The 6008-nt window shown below is 40.4% G+C and overlaps 1 protein-coding gene across 1 annotated transcript in view; it reads left to right on the forward strand.

The window, feature by feature from the left end:
- The first annotated feature begins 2693 nt into the window (after positions 1 to 2693).
- LOC103143596 (gliomedin-like) overlaps positions 2694 to 6008 on the forward strand; it is a 45287-nt gene continuing 41972 nt past the window's right edge. The window contains exons 1-2 of the mRNA XM_007560199.2: positions 2694 to 2787; positions 2975 to 3020. The gene's annotated coding sequence lies outside the window, so the exon portion shown is untranslated. The remainder of the gene's footprint in view (positions 2788 to 2974; positions 3021 to 6008) is intronic.

Below are 6008 nucleotides of genomic sequence, written 5' to 3' on the forward strand. Positions count from 1 at the left end.
CCGGGTTTTGGGAACGTTTAAGCACGAGGTTTCCCCTGGGAAACCCCTGGGACTGAGATGGCAAGAGAAACATTTCCTCTTATCATCAGTCTCAGGGGAAAGCTGATGGGACCTCAAAGGCAGTCCGTGACAGCAAAAAAGTCAGGGAGCAGTCGGTTTTTTATTTGCCGTTTGCAGGGCGGAGAGCAGTGCTTTATGTATTAATCCGGGATTGCAGCTTCACTACTAGAGGTCTGTGCTTTCTTCCTTAGTCCATGACCTCAGCACTGCCAGAGAAGTAAATGGCTGCTCCTTAATGAGGCTTAATTGTGGGTGAAATGCCACTTCGCATGCATTACATCGCACTGCCTAATTAAGCTTCATAATTGCCTTTTTTCGGGTTTACCACTTAAACATTTCACCACCTGTAGGCAGCTGCAGTAAATGAGCCAGCATTCCTGTCTTCCTCCAGAACATTTAAAAGGTCACAGGTCCTACAGTGACACACACATGACCTCCTAGGGGCGTTGTCTCACAACATCTCATTTATCAGCTCTCACTACCTGTTTAAGCTGCTTTTCTAAACTGCTGCCATAAAAATTTCATGAGTTTGTCATAATTTGGTGGTTTGCGATGTTTTTTTCCCTCGTTGTTTAAGGTTTTATTTGGTTTTTGATGGTTCTGGTTTACTACTCTAGTGGTTTAGGGTAAGCTTTGTTTTATTCTCAATCACTTAGCACATGTGCGCCATAACTTTGCTAGCTATAACATATGGAGAGTTTTCTCTGGTTCCTTGTCAGATCTTCGTCATTGTGTCCAGTGCTCTTATTTTCTTATTTGCTTTGCTGTTGCCAATTAAGCAACACACTAATGCTTGGCAGGTCAAATAAAAGCTGGATTAGTGCGTTACTAATTGTTTCCTCATGCTAATTCTTTTATTGGGTGCTTAGTCAGACTCTACTTTGACACCCTGTTTCTACAGCTTGGGGCAACAGTGGTTGGAGTTTGTCCTGTAACTGGTGGGTTGCCGGTTCAAACCCCGCTTCGTCTGCCTCAGTTGTGTCCTTGGGCAAGACGCTTGACCCACCTTGCCTGCTGTTGGTGGTCAGAGGACCCAGAGGTGCTGGAGCATGGCAGCCTCGCTTCTGTCAGACTGTGGCTGCAGCGTAGTAGCTAGCAACCATCAGTGTGAATGTGTGCGTGAATGACTGGTAAAGAGCTTTGGGGTCTTCTAAACTTGATAATGCGCTATGAAAGTACAGGCCTGGTGGAACTGCATGTTTGCTGAGCTCATTATAGGAGCTACTTCTTGGTGAAACCCTGGTTAACACGTTAAAGGGGTAAGAAAGGAGCAATGTTGTGATGACTTCCTGAAGGTGGAGTTTCAAAATGAACAGGAGTCTTGAAAGAGACAAAAGGCAAATTTATCTCTTTAAAGACAAAGAGACAAATTTGTCTTTAAAGAGACAAATTTTAATTTGTCTTTAAAGAGACATCTTGTTGTGATGGTCTCATCACAACAAGATGGGACCATTAACTGTACAAAAGGCAAAAACCATCACATTCACACTGATGGTTGCTAGCTACTACGCTGCAGCCACAGTCTGACAGAAGGTGTTAATTTAGGAAGCAACATTTATTTTTTATATTTGATATATAGTATTCTTATAACAACTGAAAGTAAGATAGTTACTTGATTGTGCTGTAAAATCCCTTATTGTATTGGAAAATACAATAAGTAAGCATGCATTCAGGAATAGATCTTCGTAGTGTTTGATTAAAGTGTGATGAATCAGGGGCACATCTAAGAGCTGCAGTTCTAGCAAGAGTTGCAGAGTCCTGGTCTAGATGACCCCACCAAGCAGAGGAAAACATACGACTGACCAGCGTGCTAATCTGCAGGAAGTCTGCAGGACCTCAGCTTGCTGCAGACAGGGGACCTGCGGCCTTGGCCGGAAAAAGTGCTAAGTGGTGTCTGAGAGGAACTGTAAGTGCTGCAAAAAAAGAAAGCTGTTCTGCACTAGAACAGAAAACAAACCATTTGGCCAAGGGCTTCTGTTTTTGTTGCTTTCATGGCTTCATTCGTTGACCGCGTGTCCTTCAGCACGATTCACAACAAGATGGGACCATTAACTGTACAAAAGGCAAAAACCATCTTGGATCTGGGTTTTTTTGTTTGTGTTTTTGCCTCTGAAGTCGGACTGAGGGCAGACTGGACGCTTCACTGACTCCATGTCTCATATTAAGGGGCATTGTGAAAGGTTACCATTTTTTACCTGTGTAGTTTAGAAGATACTTCAGAAAAACATCCCTTGCATTTGTTTTCATTTTATGCCATTGGTTCAGTTTTGCTAGCTTTCAAGACAATCTCTATTTACATAGAATATATAAACTTTTAATCAGATTATACATTCCTTCTTTTTATAGTTGTTTATTTTAGCTAAATGTAGGAATAATAAGTGACATTTTGTGTTTTCTGTTTTTATTTTTCCCCTCAGTTCCTCTTGCTTTGCAGATTGATTTGTGTTTTAGTTCACGTCCCTCTGTGTTCACTGGTTGGCTCTCTCGTCTTTCTCAAAGCTGTTCCAAATCCCCCTGATTAATCTCACCTGGAGGGAACTAATATCATTCAGCACCCTTGTGTTGGTATAAACTCTGTTTTATTTGCTGATTCTTCCATTATCATTTTCTGTCTTCCTCATGCTCTTTCTGTGAGTTTGTTTTCATCCAGCTTTCTATGTTAATTCAGAACTATTGACTTCAGATTGATCCAACAGAGCATGACACAAGCTGAAATAAATCAACTTAGTAACGCTCTAATTTATTGAGTATAACTCCATACATGTGTACTTTAGGTATGCTTGTTTTTAAATGCATGCATAATGAGTCATCCATTATTTATATTTCTAAAGCTAATTTATCTTAAAAGTAAGTTTTCTAAAAAAAAATGACTATCTCACACCTGTGACTGTCTTTACATCTGTCCTTTTTGCAGTACCCACGTCAGACTGTAGGGAGGAATCTAGACGCGTCCTGGACCTGTAAGTTTATTACTCCACTCACATCCGTACACACCCCCTACTCCCAATTTAGATTTCTTTATTTTAACATCCATGTTCATAAACTTGGTGGAAAACATAAAGCATCATTTGGAAAAAATAGCAGAGGCAGAGAGAGGCCATTTCTACTCAGCAGAAATCAAACTAATCTTCGCCATCTACCCAGCCATCTTTTTGCGTACACCGATTAGAAAAGAAGCTAAGAACTGTTGCAACAGATAAGATGGAGGGATTAAATTCAAGGAATATGTGTCTGCAAGTCTAGTTCTCCTTTCTCCCATAGAGGATCATTATTTGAATCAACAATTTTTATCACGCTTCATTTTTCCTGCATGTTCAGACTGTTATTCATCAAGTCTCAGGATGAGCCAGGAAGGAGAGAGTTTAAGAGAGGGGGCAGATTATGTTGAGGGTAAATGAATCAGTGTTACTTTCCAGAAACGTAAGTGACATCAATGTGTGCATGTGTGACTGTGTGAGCGCAGACGGGGGCTCAGAAGGTGGGTGGTCTGTCTGCTCTGCAACGCTGCAAGCAGACAGAGACATGAAGCTGAAAAAGTCCTCTCCGCTGGCTGCAGACGTTATCCAGCTGGAGTCGCACCAAGCCACCGGTAATATGTTTCCCCAGACCGGGAGCCGAATGGAGCAGAGGGCATCTAATGAACCAGAAATCTCTGCTCCCTTCCTCAATTTGAAAAGCTACTAAATCTTCACTTCGGTCTGCGTGCGGCTCAAATGGGCAGGAAAGAAGCGGCTTCATGGGCCATTTATTGTTCCTTCTTCAGACCTAATATATCTGCATCCTTACCGTTTAATTTCAAACACCACATCCCGCGACTTGTCGACATGGTGATTTATGTGCTTCAAAATCAGATAAATAAGCAGTCGACCCCTCATCAGAGCTGGTCTGTCTTGGTTATTCAGATAGCGTGTTAGCTTTCAAGGAAGAGGAAACTTTCAAAGCTGGAAACTACGAGCGATGTACACTGGTTATTTTTTTTTCTTTCTGACGCAACACATAATTAGCTGTGTTATTTAGTTGGTAGTCAAATCCTAAAATAATCCACCAGCTGTGAAAGTCAGCTTAGTGTGTCTATTGTTCAGCTGCTCCTTTTTGCATTTCTGTGTTTTGTGTGTCTCTCCTTCCTGATAGCGTTGTTACATTTAGCTCTGTGTGTCCACACTGATGTTCTGCATATCATTTTAAATCCATACAAAACCAAGGATTTACTCCCTCTACCTGAAAAATATGGAAATATGCTTTTCAATCCAGGCAGCAAAAACTTTCACTAAGTTTGACATTTTCCTGAAAATGGCTGATCTGTGAAGAGCCAAATCGCTATTTTTTTTAATTTTTTGTACATTTTTGACTGGAGAATCAGAATCACTGCATGTACAATGGAAATATAAAGTTTACACACCCTGCGGAAATGTTTGATTTTTGTGCCTGGAAGAATATGAGACCATGATAAATTATTTTAAAGCCTTTTTCATATATGATGCAACGGATATTTTTGCAAAATTCAATTATCAAAATAGAGGGACAGATATAACAAATACAAACCTACAATAAACTGATTTCAACCCTTGAGTAGTACCCGTGTTGGAGAAGCTTTTTACTTCACTTGGAATATTCAGTCATTTTGAGGTTACATCAATCCGAAATAAAAGTTGATTGTTGGAGTTTCTTGACATGTACTCATTGTTATGCTATCATCATAGTTTGGAGAGAGTCTGCAAATTACCTAATTGTATGAAAGTCCAAGTCAGGGGAACTGACTGACAGCTGAACTGTTGGACTTATTGTATGTTTAATGAAAAGACACCAACACTAAGATATCCATCCATCCATCCATTTTCCTTCACCCTTGTCCCTCAGTGGGGTTGGGAGGGGTGCTGGTGCCTATCTCCAGCTCACGTTCCGGGCGAGAGGCGGGGTACACTAAGATATGATGTTTGCAAAATTATGATTTGGAAATGCTTTTCTATAAATAGATGATGGATGAATTTATTTGTTGTTCTAACAGCCTGATTTCACCCAAAACGTTTCCTACAAGAAAGATGAAGCGAGATTTAATTTTTCAGCATCACAGTCCAAGCATCACAAAACGTTATGTTCTGTGAAGTCCAAGCCAAAGTTCAGAACTAAATCTGCCTGAAAATCTCTACAGTGGACAAAAGAAGACCCCACAATCTGATGGATCCGAAACAGTGCAGCAAGCTTGAGGGGCCATGTTGGGATGTGTTGGGGGAGACTGGGAGAAGATGAAACAGATCATTACGTCAAACCAACTATGCTTTGGTTACTAACTTGTATTTCTGCATATATTTCAGGATATTGTGCATTCCTTCAATCAAACAAGTGTAGATATAACTGTTTTAATAATATAGTATGTCCAAAAAAAAGTTGTCATGACTCGACATTCTCCTGCCAAAAGGCTTAACTCACCCAAATCTACCATTTTGACTTTATTTGCTAAAGTGCTTTAATGATAGGTTTCTGACCAAGTGTTGCAGCTCATATATTAAAACAGATTTTAAAATATTAGTAATGACCTTAAACATAATTCTTATGAAACATATGGTAGACTAAATTCACTTTCACTGATAAGTTTTTTTTTGTTTGTTTTTTTTTTTACACAAAAATCTACCCACTTTACTCTTGTGGTTCTTACCTTCACAACTTCACAGACTCCATGAAATGAGGCCTTCCTCCTAACTATTTGGTTGCATGATGAATATGACTGTTTCCTAGCAGCAGGGGGTGACTCAACTCACCCTCTGGCTCAGATTACCCCAGAGAAAGGAAGCAGGAATGCTTAAAGCAGTGGTTCTTAACCTTTTTTGAGGTACCGAACCCACCAGTTTCATGTGCGCGTTCACTGAACCCTTCTGTAGTGATAAATAAAATATGATCCCCCCCCCCAAATTCAAGACATAGGGGTGCCCCAACTAGACTCTAGTTCTAGA

Source organism: Poecilia formosa, unplaced genomic scaffold (assembly GCF_000485575.1).
Source record: "Poecilia formosa unplaced genomic scaffold, Poecilia_formosa-5.1.2 Scaffold113, whole genome shotgun sequence".
Classification (NCBI taxonomy): Eukaryota; Metazoa; Chordata; class Actinopteri; order Cyprinodontiformes; family Poeciliidae; genus Poecilia; species Poecilia formosa.